Source organism: Heptranchias perlo, unplaced genomic scaffold, assembly GCF_035084215.1.
Source record: "Heptranchias perlo isolate sHepPer1 unplaced genomic scaffold, sHepPer1.hap1 HAP1_SCAFFOLD_169, whole genome shotgun sequence".
NCBI classification, from domain to species: domain Eukaryota; kingdom Metazoa; phylum Chordata; class Chondrichthyes; order Hexanchiformes; family Hexanchidae; genus Heptranchias; species Heptranchias perlo.
Genome location: NW_027138958.1, coordinates 798,766 through 814,613, shown reverse-complemented (window position 1 = coordinate 814,613; position 15,848 = coordinate 798,766).

Genomic DNA, 15,848 nt, shown 5'->3' with positions numbered 1-15,848 from the left:
GCCCCACTGCTCCGACAGTGCCCCCTTGTCCCGACAGTGCCCCTCTCTCCTGACAGTGTCCCTCTGCTCCGACAGTGCCCCTCTGTCCCGACAGTGCCCCTCTGTCCCAACAGTGCCCCTCTGCTCCGACAGTGCCCCCTTGTCCCGACAGTGCCCCTCTGTCCCGACGGTGCCCCCTTGTCCCGACGGTGCCCCCTTGTCCCGACAGTGCTCCCTTGTCCCGACAGTGCCCCTCTGTCCCAACAGTGCCCCTCTGTCCCGACAGTGCCCCCTTGTCCCGACAGTGCCCCTCTGTCCCGACAGTGCCCCCTTGTCCCGACAGTGCACCCTTGTCCTAACAGTGCCCCTCTGTCCCGACAGTGCCCCCTTGTCCCGACAGTGCCCCCTTGTCCCGACAGTGCCCCCTTGTCCCGACAGTGCCCCCTTGTCCTGACAGTGCCCCTCTGCTCCGACAGTGCCCCTCTGCTCCGACGGTGCCCCTCTGTCCCGACGGTGACCCTCTGCCCCGACAGTGCACCTCTGTCCCGACAGTGCCCCCTTGTCCCGACAGTGTCCCTCTGCCACGACAGTGCCCCCTTGTCCTGACAGTGCCCCCTTGTCCCGACAGTGCCCCTCTGCCCCGACAGTGCCCGTCTGCCCCGACAGTGCCCGTCTGCCCTGACAGTGCCCCTCTGTCCCGACAGTGCCCCCTTGTCATGACAGTGCCCCCTTGTCCCGACAGTGCCCCTCTCCCCCGACAGTGCCCCTCTGTCCCGACGGAGCCCCTCTGCCCCGACGGTGCCCCACTGTCCCGACAGTGTCCCTCTGTCCCGGCAGTGCCCCCTTGTCCCGACAGTGCCCCTCTGCTCCGACAGTGTCCCTCTGTTCCGACGGTGCCCCTCTGCACCGACATTGCCCCCTTGTCCCGACAGTGCCCCGTTGTCCCGACAGTGCCCCTCTGCCCCGACAGTGCCCCCTTGTCCCGACAGTGCCCCTCTGCTCCGACAGTGCCCACTTGTCCTGACAGTGCACCTCTGTACCGACAGTGCCCCCTTGTCCCGACAGTGCCCCCTTGTCCCGACAGTGCCCCTCTGCCCCGACAGTGCACCTCTGTCCCGACAGTGCCCCCTTGTCCCGACAGTGTCCTTCTGCCCCGACAGTGCCCCCTTGTCCTGAGAGTGCCCCCTTGTCCCGACAGTGCCCCTCTGCCCCGACAGTGCACCTCTGTCCCGATAGTGCCCCCATGTCCCGACAGTGCCCCCTTGTCCCGACAGTGCCTCTCTGCCCCGACAGTGCCCCTCTGCCCCGACAGTGCCCCCTTGTCCTGACAGTGCCCCCTTGTCCCGACAGTGTCCCTCTGCGCCGAAAGTGCCCCCTTGTCCTGACAGTGCCCCTCTGCCCCGACAGTGCCCCCTTGCCCCGACAGTGCCCCTCCGCCCCGACAGTGCCCCTCTGCCCCGAGAGTGCCCCTCTGTCCCGACAGTGCCCCTCTGTCCCGACAGTGTCCCTCTGTCCCGACAGTGCCCCCTCTGCCCCGACAGTGCCCCCTTGTCCTGACAGGGACCCTCTGCTCCGACAGTGCCCCCTTGTCCTGACAGTGTCCCTCTGCCCCGACAGTGCCCCCTTGTCCTGACAGTGTCCCTCTGCTCCGACAGTGCCCCCTTGTCCTGACAGTGCCCCTCTGCCCCGACAGTGCCCCCTTGTCCTGACAGTGCCCCTCTGTCCCGACAGTGTCCCTCTGTCCCGACGGTGCCCCCTTGTCCCGACAGTGCCCCTCTGCTCCGAAAGTGCCCCCTTGTCCAGACAATGCCGCTCTGTCCCGACAGTGCCCCCTTGTCCCGACGGTGCCCCCTTGTCCCGACGGTGCCCCCTTGCTCCGACAGTGCCCCTCTGCCCCGACAGTGCCCCCTTGTCCCGACAGTGCCCCCTGGTCCCGACAGTGCCCACTTGTCCCGACAGCGCCCCCTTGTCCCGACAGTGCCCCTCTGCTCCGACAGTGCCCCGTCTGTCCCGACAGTGCCCCTCTGTCCCGACAGTGCCCCTCTGCTCCGACTGTGCCCCTCTGCCCCGACAGTGCCCCCTTGTCCTGACAGTGCCCCTCTGTCCCGACAGTGCCCCTCTGCGCCGACAGTGCCCGCTTGTCCCGACAGTGCCCCTCTGCACTGACAGTGCCCCTTGTCCCGACGGTGCCCCCTTGTTCCGACAGTGCCCCCTTGTCCCGACAGTGCCCCCTTGTCCCGACAGTGCCCCCTTGTCCCGACAGTGCCCCTCTGCTCCTACAGTGCCCCATTGTCCCGACAGTGCCCCCTCTGCCCCGACAGTGCCCCCTTGTCCCGACAGTGTCCCTCTGCCACGACAGTGCCCCCTTGTCCTGAGAGTGCCCCCTTGTCCCGACAGTGCCCCTCAGCCGCGACAGTGCCCCCATGTCCCGACAGTGCCCCCTTGTCCCGACAGTGCCCCTCTGCCCCGACAGTGCTCCTCTGCCCCGACAGTGCCCCCTTGTCCTGACAGTGCCCCCTTGTCCTGACAGTGCCCCCTTGTCCCGACAGTGCCCCTCTGTCCCGACAGTGCCCCTCTGTCCCGACAGTGCCCTCTTCCCCGACAGCGCCCCTCTGTCCCGACAGTGCTCCTCTGCCCCGACAGTGACCCCTTGTCCCGACAGTGCCCCCTTGTCCTCACAGTGCCACTCTGCTTCGACAGTGCCCACTTGTCGTAACAGTGCACCTCTGTCCCGACAGTGCCCCTCTGTCCCGACAGTGCCACTCTGCTCCGACAGTGCCCACTTGTCCTGACAGTGCACCTCTGTCCCGACAGTGCCCTCTTGTCCCGACAGTGCCCCCTTGTCCCGACAGTGCCCCTCTGCCCCGACAGTGCCCCTCTGCCCCGACAGTGCCCCCTTGTCCTGACAGTGCCCCCTTGTCCCGACAGTGCCCCTCTGCCCCGACAGTGCACCTCTGTCCCGACAGTGCCCCCTTGTCCCGACAGTGTCCTCTGCCCCGACAGTGCCCCCTTGTCCTGAGAGTGCCCCCTTGTCCCGACAGTGCCCCTCTGCCCCGACAGTGCACCTCTGTCCCGATAGTGCCCCCATGTCCCGACAGTGCCCCCTTGTCCCGACAGTACCCCTCTGCCCCGACAGTGCCCCTCTGCCCCGACAGTGCCCCCTTGTCCTGACAGTGCCCTCTTGTCCCGACAGTGTCCCTCTGCACCGACAGTGCCCCTCTGTCCCGACAGTGCCCCTCTGTCCCGACAGTGCCCCCTTGTCCCGACAGTGCCCCCTTGTCCTGACAGGGACCCTCTGCTCCGACAGTGCCCCCTTGTCCTGACAGTGCCCCTCTGCCCCGACAGTGCCCCCTTGTCCTGACAGTGTCCCTCTGCCCCGACAGTGCCCCCTTGTCCTGACAGTGTCCCTCTGCTCCGACAGTGCCCCCTTGTTCTGACAGTGCCCCTCTGCCCCGACAGTGCCCCCTTGTCCTGACAGTGCCCCTCTGTCCCGACAATGTCCTTCTGTCCCGACGGTGCCCCCTTGTCCCGACAGTGCCCCTCTACTCCGACAGTGCCCCCTTGTCCAGACAATGCCGCTCTGTCCCGACAGTGCCCCCTTGTCCCGACGGTGCCCCCTTGTCCCGACGGTGCCCCCTTGTTCCGACAGTGCCCCCATGTCCCGACAGTGCCCCTCTGCCCCGACAGTGCCCCTCTGCCCCGACAGTGCCCCCTTGTCCTGACAGTGCCCCCTTGTCCTGACAGTGCCCCTCTGTCCCGACAGTGCCCCTCTGCCCCGACAGTGCCCCCTTGTCCCGACAGTGCCCCCTTGTCCTCACAGTGCCACTCTGCTCCGACAGTGCCCACTTATCGTGACAGTGCACCTCTGTCCCGACAGTGCCCCTCTGTCCCGACAGTGCCACTCTGCTCCGACAGTGCCCACTTGTCCTGACAGTGCACCTCTGTCCCGACAGTGCCCCCTTGTCCCGACAGTGCCCCCTTGTCCCGACAGTGCCCCTCTGCCCCGACAGTGCCCCTCTGCCCCGACAGTGCCCCCTTGTCCTGACAGTGCCCCCTTGTCCCGACAGTGCCCCTCTGCCCCGACAGTGCACCTCTGTCCCGACAGTGCCCCCTTCTCCCGACAGTGTCCCTCTGCCCCGACAGTGCCCCCTTGTCCTGAGAGTGCCCCCTTGTCCCGACAGTGCCCCTCTGCCCCGACAGTGCACCTCTGTCCCGATAGTGCCCCCATGTCCCGACAGTGCCCCCTTGTCCCGACAGTGCCCCTCTGCCCCGACAGTGCCCCTCTGCCCCGACAGTGCCCCCTTGTCCTGACAGTGCCCCCTTGTCCCGACAGTGTCCCTCTGCCCCGACAGTGCCCCCTTGTCCTGACAGTGCCCCTCTGCCCCGACAGTGCCCCCTTGTCCCGACAGTGACCCTCCGCCCCGACAGTGCCCCTCTGCCCCGACAGTGCCCCTCTGTCCCGACAGTGCCCCTCTGTCCCGACAGTGTCCCTCTGTCCCGACAGTGCCCCCTCTGCCCCGACAGTGCCCCCTTGTCCCGACAGTGCCCCCTTGTCCTGACAGGGACCCTCTGCTCCGACAGTTCCCCCTTGTCCTGACAGTGTCCCTTTGCCCCGACAGTGCCCCCTTGTCCTGACAGTGTCCCTCTGCTCCGACAGTGCCCCCTTGTCCTGACAGTGCCCCTCTGCCCCGACAGTGCCCCCTTGTCCTGACAGTGCCCCTCTGTCCCGACAGTGTCCCTCTGTCCCGACGGTGCCCCCTTGTCCCGACAGTGCCCCTCTGCTCCGACAGTGCCCCCTTGTCCAGACAATGCCGCTCTGTCCCGACAGTGCCCCCTTGTCCCGACGGTGCCCCCTTGTCCCGACGGTGCCCCCTTGTTCCGACAGTGCCCCTCTGCCCCGACAGTGTCCCCTTGTCCCGACAGTGCCCCCTGGTCCCGACAGTGCCCCCTTGTCCCGACAGCGCCCCCTTGTCCCGACAGTGCCCCTCTGCTCCGACAGTGCCCCGTCTGTCCCGACAGTGCCCCTCTGTCCCGACAGTGCCCCTCTGCTCCGACTGTGCCCCTCTGCCCCGACAGTGCCCCCTTGTCCTGAAAGTGCCCCTCTGTCCCGACAGTGCCCCTCTGCGCCGACAGTGCCCCCTTGTCCCGACAGTGCCCCTCTGCCCCGACAGTGCCCCCTTGTCCCGACGGTGCCCCCTTGTTCCGACAGTGCCCCCTTGTCCCGACAGTGCCCCCTTGTCCCGACAGTGCCCCCTTGTCCCGACAGTGCCCCTCTGCTCCGACAGTGCCCCCTTGTCCCGACAGTGCCCCCTCTGCCCCGACAGTGCCCCCTTGTCCCGACAGTGTCCTTCTGCCCCGACAGTGCCCCCTTGTCCTGAGAGTGCCCCCTTGTCCCGACAGTGCCCCTCTGCCCCGACAGTGCCCCCATGTCCCGACAGTGCCCCCTTGTCCCGACAGTGCCCATCTGCCCCGACAGTGCCCCTCTGCCCCGACAGTGCCCCTCTGCCCCGACAGTGTCCCCTTGTCCTGACAGTGCCCCCTTGTCCTGACAGTGCCCCCTTGTCTCGACAGTGCCCCTCTGTCCCGACAGTGCCCCTCTGTCCCGACAGTGCCCCTCTGCCCCGACAGTGCCCCCTTGTCCCGACAGTGCCCCCTTGTCCCGACAGTGCCCCTCTGCCCCGACAGTGCCCCCATGTCCCGACAGTGCCCCCTTGTCCCGACAGTGCCCCCTCTGCCCCGACAGTGCCCCTCTGCCCCGACAGTGCCCCTCTGCCCCGACAGTGTCCCCTTGTCCTGACAGTGCCCCCTTGTCCTGACAGTGCCCCCTTGTCCCGACAGTGCCCCCTTGTCCCGACAGTGCCCCTCTGCCCCGACAGTGCCCCTCTGCCCCGACAGTGCCCCCTTGTCCTGACAGTGCCCCCTTGTCCCGACAGTGCCCCTCTGCCCCGACAGTGCACCTCTGTCCCGACAGTGCCCCCTTGTCCCGACAGTGTCCCTCTGCCCCGACAGTGCCCCCTTGTCCTGAGAGTGCCCCCTTGTCCCGACAGTGCCCCTCTGCCCAAGACAGTGCACCTCTGTCCCGATAGTGCCCCCATGTCCCGACAGTGCCCCCTTGTCCCGACAGTGCCCCTCTGCCCCGACAGTGCCCCTCTGCCCCGACAGTGCCCCCTTGTCCTGACAGTGCCCCCTTGTCCCGACAGTGTCCCTCTGCCCCGACAGTGTCCCTCTGCCCCGACAGTGCCCCCTTGTCCTGAGAGTGCCCCCTTGTCCCGACAGTGCCCCTCTGCCCCGACAGTGCACCTCTGTCCCGATAGTGCTCCCATGTCCCGACAGTGCCCCCTTGTCCCGACAGTGCCCCTCGGCCCCGACAGTGCCCCTCTGCCCCGACAGTGCCCCCTTGTCCTGACAGTGCCCCCTTGTCCCGACAGTGTCCCTCTGCCCCGACAGTGCCCCTCTGTCCCGACAGTGCCCCTCTGTCCCGACAGTGCCCCCTTGTCCCGACAGTGCCCCCTTGTCCTGACAGTGCCCCTCTGCCCCGACAGTGCCCCCTTGTCCTGACAGTGTCCCTCTGCCCCGACAGTGCCCCCTTGTCCTGACAGTGTCCCTCTGCCCCGACAGTGCCCCCTTGTCCTGACAGTGTCCCTCTGCTCCGACAGTGCCCCCTTGTCCTGACAGTGTCCCTCTGCCCCGACAGTGCCCTTCTGTTCCGACAGTGCCCACTTGTCCCGACAGTGCTCCTCTGTTCCGACAGTGCCCACTTGTCCCGCCAGTGCCCCTCTGCCCCGACAGTGCCCTTCTGTTCCGACAGTGCCCACTTGTCCCGACAGTGACCCTCTGTTCCGACAGTGCCAAATTGTCCGGACAGTGCCCCTCTGCTCCGACAGTGCCCCCTTGTCCCGACAGGGCCCCTCTGCCCCGACAGTGCCCCCTTGTCCCGACAGTGCCCCTCTGCCCCGACAGTGCCCCTCTGCCCCGACAGTGCCCCTCTGTTCCGACAGTGCCCACTTGTCCCAACAGTGCCCCTCTGTCCCGACAGTGCCCCCATGTCACGACAGTGCCCTTCTGTCCCGACAGTGCCCCCTTGTTCCGATGGTGCCCTCTGCCCCGACAGTGCCCCTCTGCCCCGACAGTGCCCCTCTGCTCCGACAGTGCCCCCTTGTCCCGACGGTGACCCCTTGTCCCGACAGTGTCCCTCTGCCCCGACAGTGCCGCCTTGTCCCGACAGTGCCCCCTTGTCCCGACGGTGCCCCCTTGTCCCGACGGTGCCCCCTTGTCCCGACGGTGCCCCCTCTGTCCCGACAGTGCCCCCTCTGTCCCGACAGTGCCCCCTCTGTCCCGACAGTGCCCCCTCTGTCCCGACAGTGCCCCCTTGTCCCGACAGTGCCCCACTGCTCCGACAGTGCCCCTCTATCCCGACAGTGCCCCTCTCTCCTGACAGTGTCCCTCTGCTCCGACAGTGCCCCTCTGTCCCGACAGTGCCCCTCTGTCGCAACAGTGCCCCTCTGCTCCGACAGTGCCCCCTTGTCCCGACAGTGCCCCTCTGTCCCGACAGTGCCCCCTTGTCCCGACAGTGCCCCCTTGTCCCAACAGTGCCCCTCTGTCCCGACAGTGCCCCCTTGTCCCGACAGTGCCCCCTTGTCCTGACAGTGCCTCTCTGCTCCGACAGTGCCCCTCTGCTCCGACAGTGCCCGCTTGTCCCGACGGTGCCCCCTTGTCCCGACGGTGCCCCCTTGTCCCGACGGTGCCCCCTCTGTCCCGACAGTGCCCCCTTGTCCCGACAGTGCCCCCTCTGTCCCGACAGTGCCCCCTCTGTCCCGACAGTGCCCCCTCTGTCCCGACGGTGCCCCCTTGTCCCGACAGTGCCCCACTGTTCCGACAGTACCCCCTTGTCCCGACAGTGCCCCTCTCTCCTGACAGTGTCCCTCTGCTCCGACAGTGCCCCTCTGTCCCGACAGTGCCCCTCTGTCCCAACAGTGCCCCTCTGCTCCGACAGTGCCCCCTTGTCCCGACAGTGCCCCTCTGTCCCGACAGTGCCCCCTTGTCCCGACAGTGCCCCCTTGTCCCGACAGTGCCCCTCTGTCCCGACAGTGCTCCCTTGTCCCGACAGTCCCCCCTTGTCCTGACAGTGCCCCTCTGCTCCGACAGTGCCCCTCTGCTCCGACAGTACCCGCTTGTCCCGACGGTGCCCCCTTGTCCCGACGGTGCCCCTTGTCCCGACAGTGCCCCCTCTGTCCCGACAGTGCCCCCTCTGTCCCGACAGTGCCCCCTCTGTCCCGACGGTGCCCCCTTGTCCCGACAGTGCCCCTCTGCTCCGACAGTGCCCCCTTGTCCCGACAGTGCCCCTCTCTCCTGACAGTGTCCCTCTGCTCCGACAGTGCCCTTCTGTCCCGACAGTGCCCCTCTGTCCCAACAGTGCCCCTCTGCTCCGACAGTGCCCCCTTGTCCCGACAGTGCCCCTCTGTCCCGACGGTGCCCCCTTGTCCCGACGGTGCCCCCTTGTCCCGACAGTGCTCCCTTGTCCCGACAGTGCCCCTCTGTCCCAACAGTGCCCCTCTGTCCCGACAGTGCCCCCTTGTCCCGACAGTGCCCCTCTGTCCCGACAGTGCCCCCTTGTCCCGACAGTGCCCCCTTGTCCTGACAGTGCCCCTCTGCCCGACAGTACCCCCTTGTCCCGACAGTGCCACCTTGTCCCGACAGTGCCCCCTTGTCCCGACAGTGCCCCCTTGTCCTGACAGTGCCCCTCTGCTCCGACAGTGCCCCTCTGCTCCGACGGTGCCCCTCTGTCCCGACGGTGACCGTCTGCCCCGACAGTGCACCTCTGTCCCGACAGTGCCCCCTTGTCCCGACAGTGTCCCTCTGCCACGACAGTGCCCCCTTGTCCTGACAGTGCCCCCTTGTCCCGACAGTGCCCCTCTGCCCCGACAGTGCCCGTCTGCCCCGACAGTGCCCGTCTGCCCCGACAGTGCCCCCTTGTCCTGACAGTGCCCCCTTGTCCTGACAGTGCCCCCTTGTCCCGACAGTGCCCCTCTGCCCCGACAGTGCACCTCTGTCCCGACAGTGCCCCCTTGTCATGACAGTGCCCCCTTGTCCCGACAGTGCCCCTCTCCCCGGACAGTGCCCCTCTGTCCCGACGGAGCCCCTCTGCCCCGACGGTGCCCCACTGTCCCGACAGTGTCCCTCTGTCCCGGCAGTGCCCCCTTGTCCCGACAGTGCCCCTCTGCTCCGACAGTGTCCCTCTGTTCCGACGGTGCCCCTCTGCACCGTCATTGCCCCCTTGTCCCGACAGTGCCCCCTTGTCCCGACAGTGCCCCTCTGCCCCGACAGTGCCCCCTTGTCCCGACAGTGCCCCTCTGCCCCGACAGTGCCCCCATGTCCCGACAGTGTCCCTCTGCCCCGACAGTGCCCCTCTGTCCCGACAGTGCCCCCTTGTCCCGACAGTGTCCCTCTGCCCCGACAGTGCCCCTCTGTCCCGACGGTGCCCCTCTGACCCGACAGTGCCCCTCTGCCACGACAGTGCCCCTCTGCCCCGACAGTGCCACCTTGTCCTGACAGTGCCCCCTTGTCCTGACAGTGCCCCCTTGTCCCGACAGTGCCCCTCTGCTCCGACAGTGTCCCTCTGCCCCGACAGTGCCCCTCTGTCCCGACGGTGCCCCTCTGACCCGACAGTGCCCCTCTGCCACGACAGTGCCCCTCTGCCCCGAAAGTGCCACCTTGTCCTGACAGTGCCCCCTTGTCCCGACAGTGCCCCCTCTGCCCCGACAGTGCCCCCTTGTCCCGTCAGTGTCCCACTGCCCCGACAGTGCCCCCTTGTCCTGAGAGTGCCCCCTTGTCCCGACAGTGCCCCTCTGCCCCGACAGTGCCCCTCTGCCCCGACAGTGCCCCCATGTCCCGACAGTGCCCCCATGTCCCGACAGTGCCCCTCTGCCCCGACAGTGCCCCTCTGCCCCGACAGTGCCCCCTTGTACTGACAGTGCCCCCTTGTCCTGACAGTGCCCCTCTGTCCCGACAGTGCCCCTCTGTCCCGACAGTGCCCTCTGCCCCGACAGCGCCCCTCTGTCCCGACAGTGCCCCTCTGCCCCGACAGTGCCCCCTTGTCCCGACAGTGCCCCCTTGTCCTCACAGTGCCACTCTGCTCCGACAGTGCCCACTTGTCGTGACAGTGCACCTCTGTCCCGACAGTGCCCCTCTGTCCCGACAGTGCCACTCTGCTCCGACAGTGCCCACTTGTCCTGACAGTGCACCTCTGTACCGACAGTGCCCCCTTGTCCCGACAGTGCCCCCTTGTCCCGACAGTGCCCCTCTGCCCCGACAGTGCACCTCTGTCCCGACAGTGCCCCCTTGTCCCGACAGTGTCCTTCTGCCCCGACAGTGCCCCCTTGTCCTGAGAGTGCCCCCTTGTCCCGACAGTGCCCCTCTGCCCCGACAGTGCACCTCTGTCCCGATAGTGCCCCCATGTCCCGACAGTGCCCCCTTGTCCCGACAGTGCCCCTCTGCCCCGACAGTGCCCCTCTGCCCCGACAGTGCCCCCTTGTCCTGACAGTGCCCCCTTGTCCCGACAGTGTCCCTCTGCCCCGACAGTGCCCCCTTGTCCTGACAGTGCCCCTCTGCCCCGACAGTGCCCCCTTGCCCCGACAGTGCCCCTCCGCCCCGACAGTGCCCCTCTGCCCCGAGAGTGCCCCTCTGTCCCGACAGTGCCCCTCTGTCCCGACAGTGTCCCTCTGTCCCGACAGTGCCCCCTCTGCCCCGACAGTGCCCCCTTGTCCCGACAGTGCCCCCTTGTCCTGACAGGGACCCTCTGCTCCGACAGTGCCCCCTTGTCCTGACAGTGTCCCTCTGCCCCGACAGTGCCCCCTTGTCCTGACAGTGTCCCTCTGCTCCGACAGTGCCCCCTTGTCCTGACAGTGCCCCTCTGCCCCGACAGTGCCCCCTTGTCCTGACAGTGCCCCTCTGTCCCGACAGTGTCCCTCTGTCCCGACGGTGCCCCCTTGTCCCGACAGTGCCCCTCTGCTCCGACAGTGCCCCCTTGTCCAGACAATGCCGCTCTGTCCCGACAGTGCCCCCTTGTCCCGACGGTGCCCCCTTGTCCCGACGGTGCCCCCTTGTTCCGACAGTGCCCCTCTGCCCCGACAGTGCCCCCTTGTCCCGACAGTGCCCCCTGGTCCCGACAGTGCCCCCTTGTCCCGACAGCGCCCCCTTGTCCCGACAGTGCCCCTCTGCTCCGACAGTGCCCCGTCTGTCCCGACAGTGCCCCTCTGTCCCGACAGTGCCCCTCTGCTCCGACTGTGCCCCTCTGCCCCGACAGTGCCCCCTTGTCCTGACAGTGCCCCTCTGTCCCGACAGTGCCCCTCTGCGCCGACAGTGCCCCCTTGTCACGACAGTGCCCCTCTGCCCCGACAGTGCCCCCTTGTCCCGACGGTGCCCCCTTGTTCCGACAGTGCCCCCTTGTCCCGACAGTGCCCGCTTGTTCCGACAGTGCCCCCTTGTCCCGACAGTGCCCCTCTGCTCCGACAGTGCCCCCTTGTCCCGACAGTGCCCCCTCTGCCCCGACAGTGCCCCCTTGTCCCGACAGTGTCCCTCTGCCCCGACAGTGCCCCCTTGTCCTGAGAGTGCCCCCTTGTCCCGACAGTGCCCCTCTGCCCCGACAGTGCCCCCATGTCCCGACAGTGCCCCCTTGTCCCGACAGTGCCCCTCTGCCCCGACAGTGCCCCCTTGTCCTGACAGTGCCCCCTTGTCCTGACAGTGCCTCTCTGCCCCGACAGTGCCGCCTTGTCCCGACAGTGCCCCCTTGTCCCGACGGTGCCCCCTTGTCCCGACGGTGCCCCCTTGTCCCGACGGTGCCCCCTCTGTCCCGACAGTGCCCCCTCTGTCCCGACAGTGCCCCCTCTGTCCCGACAGTGCCCCCTCTGTCCCGACAGTGCCCCCTTGTCCCGACGGTGCCCCCTTGTCCCGACGGTGCCCCCTTGTCCCGACGGTGCCCCCTCTGTCCCGACAGTGCCCCCTCTGTCCCGACAGTGCCCCCTCTGTCCCGACAGTGCCCCCTCTGTCCCGACAGTGCCCCCTTGTCCCGACAGTGCCCCACTGCTCCGACAGTGCCCCTCTATCCCGACAGTGCCCCTCTCTCCTGACAGTGTCCCTCTGCTCCGACAGTGCCCCTCTGTCCCGACAGTGCCCCTCTGTCGCAACAGTGCCCCTCTGCTCCGACAGTGCCCCCTTGTCCCGACAGTGCCCCTCTGTCCCGACAGTGCCCCCTTGTCCCGACAGTGCCCCCTTGTCCCAACAGTGCCCCTCTGTCCCGACAGTGCCCCCTTGTCCCGACAGTGCCCCCTTGTCCTGACAGTGCCTCTCTGCTCCGACAGTGCCCCTCTGCTCCGACAGTGCCCGCTTGTCCCGACGGTGCCCCCTTGTCCCGACGGTGCCCCCTTGTCCCGACGGTGCCCCCTCTGTCCCGACAGTGCCCCCTTGTCCCGACAGTGCCCCCTCTGTCCCGACAGTGCCCCCTCTGTCCCGACAGTGCCCCCTCTGTCCCGACGGTGCCCCCTTGTCCCGACAGTGCCCCACTGTTCCGACAGTACCCCCTTGTCCCGACAGTGCCCCTCTCTCCTGACAGTGTCCCTCTGCTCCGACAGTGCCCCTCTGTCCCGACAGTGCCCCTCTGTCCCAACAGTGCCCCTCTGCTCCGACAGTGCCCCCTTGTCCCGACAGTGCCCCTCTGTCCCGACAGTGCCCCCTTGTCCCGACAGTGCCCCCTTGTCCCGACAGTGCCCCTCTGTCCCGACAGTGCTCCCTTGTCCCGACAGTCCCCCCTTGTCCTGACAGTGCCCCTCTGCTCCGACAGTGCCCCTCTGCTCCGACAGTACCCGCTTGTCCCGACGGTGCCCCCTTGTCCCGACGGTGCCCCTTGTCCCGACAGTGCCCCCTCTGTCCCGACAGTGCCCCCTCTGTCCCGACAGTGCCCCCTCTGTCCCGACGGTGCCCCCTTGTCCCGACAGTGCCCCTCTGCTCCGACAGTGCCCCCTTGTCCCGACAGTGCCCCTCTCTCCTGACAGTGTCCCTCTGCTCCGACAGTGCCCTTCTGTCCCGACAGTGCCCCTCTGTCCCAACAGTGCCCCTCTGCTCCGACAGTGCCCCCTTGTCCCGACAGTGCCCCTCTGTCCCGACGGTGCCCCCTTGTCCCGACGGTGCCCCCTTGTCCCGACAGTGCTCCCTTGTCCCGACAGTGCCCCTCTGTCCCAACAGTGCCCCTCTGTCCCGACAGTGCCCCCTTGTCCCGACAGTGCCCCTCTGTCCCGACAGTGCCCCCTTGTCCCGACAGTGCCCCCTTGTCCTGACAGTGCCCCTCTGCCCGACAGTACCCCCTTGTCCCGACAGTGCCACCTTGTCCCGACAGTGCCCCCTTGTCCCGACAGTGCCCCCTTGTCCTGACAGTGCCCCTCTGCTCCGACAGTGCCCCTCTGCTCCGACGGTGCCCCTCTGTCCCGACGGTGACCGTCTGCCCCGACAGTGCACCTCTGTCCCGACAGTGCCCCCTTGTCCCGACAGTGTCCCTCTGCCACGACAGTGCCCCCTTGTCCTGACAGTGCCCCCTTGTCCCGACAGTGCCCCTCTGCCCCGACAGTGCCCGTCTGCCCCGACAGTGCCCGTCTGCCCCGACAGTGCCCCCTTGTCCTGACAGTGCCCCCTTGTCCTGACAGTGCCCCCTTGTCCCGACAGTGCCCCTCTGCCCCGACAGTGCACCTCTGTCCCGACAGTGCCCCCTTGTCATGACAGTGCCCCCTTGTCCCGACAGTGCCCCTCTCCCCGGACAGTGCCCCTCTGTCCCGACGGAGCCCCTCTGCCCCGACGGTGCCCCACTGTCCCGACAGTGTCCCTCTGTCCCGGCAGTGCCCCCTTGTCCCGACAGTGCCCCTCTGCTCCGACAGTGTCCCTCTGTTCCGACGGTGCCCCTCTGCACCGTCATTGCCCCCTTGTCCCGACAGTGCCCCCTTGTCCCGACAGTGCCCCTCTGCCCCGACAGTGCCCCCTTGTCCCGACAGTGCCCCTCTGCCCCGACAGTGCCCCCATGTCCCGACAGTGTCCCTCTGCCCCGACAGTGCCCCTCTGTCCCGACAGTGCCCCCTTGTCCCGACAGTGTCCCTCTGCCCCGACAGTGCCCCTCTGTCCCGACGGTGCCCCTCTGACCCGACAGTGCCCCTCTGCCACGACAGTGCCCCTCTGCCCCGACAGTGCCACCTTGTCCTGACAGTGCCCCCTTGTCCTGACAGTGCCCCCTTGTCCCGACAGTGCCCCTCTGCTCCGACAGTGTCCCTCTGCCCCGACAGTGCCCCTCTGTCCCGACGGTGCCCCTCTGACCCGACAGTGCCCCTCTGCCACGACAGTGCCCCTCTGCCCCGAAAGTGCCACCTTGTCCTGACAGTGCCCCCTTGTCCCGACAGTGCCCCCTCTGCCCCGACAGTGCCCCCTTGTCCCGTCAGTGTCCCACTGCCCCGACAGTGCCCCCTTGTCCTGAGAGTGCCCCCTTGTCCCGACAGTGCCCCTCTGCCCCGACAGTGCCCCTCTGCCCCGACAGTGCCCCCATGTCCCGACAGTGCCCCCATGTCCCGACAGTGCCCCTCTGCCCCGACAGTGCCCCTCTGCCCCGACAGTGCCCCCTTGTACTGACAGTGCCCCCTTGTCCTGACAGTGCCCCTCTGTCCCGACAGTGCCCCTCTGTCCCGACAGTGCCCTCTGCCCCGACAGCGCCCCTCTGTCCCGACAGTGCCCCTCTGCCCCGACAGTGCCCCCTTGTCCCGACAGTGCCCCCTTGTCCTCACAGTGCCACTCTGCTCCGACAGTGCCCACTTGTCGTGACAGTGCACCTCTGTCCCGACAGTGCCCCTCTGTCCCGACAGTGCCACTCTGCTCCGACAGTGCCCACTTGTCCTGACAGTGCACCTCTGTACCGACAGTGCCCCCTTGTCCCGACAGTGCCCCCTTGTCCCGACAGTGCCCCTCTGCCCCGACAGTGCACCTCTGTCCCGACAGTGCCCCCTTGTCCCGACAGTGTCCTTCTGCCCCGACAGTGCCCCCTTGTCCTGAGAGTGCCCCCTTGTCCCGACAGTGCCCCTCTGCCCCGACAGTGCACCTCTGTCCCGATAGTGCCCCCATGTCCCGACAGTGCCCCCTTGTCCCGACAGTGCCCCTCTGCCCCGACAGTGCCCCTCTGCCCCGACAGTGCCCCCTTGTCCTGACAGTGCCCCCTTGTCCCGACAGTGTCCCTCTGCCCCGACAGTGCCCCCTTGTCCTGACAGTGCCCCTCTGCCCCGACAGTGCCCCCTTGCCCCGACAGTGCCCCTCCGCCCCGACAGTGCCCCTCTGCCCCGAGAGTGCCCCTCTGTCCCGACAGTGCCCCTCTGTCCCGACAGTGTCCCTCTGTCCCGACAGTGCCCCCTCTGCCCCGACAGTGCCCCCTTGTCCCGACAGTGCCCCCTTGTCCTGACAGGGACCCTCTGCTCCGACAGTGCCCCCTTGTCCTGACAGTGTCCCTCTGCCCCGACAGTGCCCCCTTGTCCTGACAGTGTCCCTCTGCTCCGACAGTGCCCCCTTGTCCTGACAGTGCCCCTCTGCCCCGACAGTGCCCCCTTGTCCTGACAGTGCCCCTCTGTCCCGACAGTGTCCCTCTGTCCCGACGGTGCCCCCTTGTCCCGACAGTGCCCCTCTGCTCCGACAGTGCCCCCTTGTCCAGACAATGCCGCTCTGTCCCGACAGTGCCCCCTTGTCCCGACGGTGCCCCCTTGTCCCGACGGTGCCCCCTTGTTCCGACAGTGCCCCTCTGCCCCGACAGTGCCCCCTTGTCCCGACAGTGCCCCCTGGTCCCGACAGTGCCCCCTTGT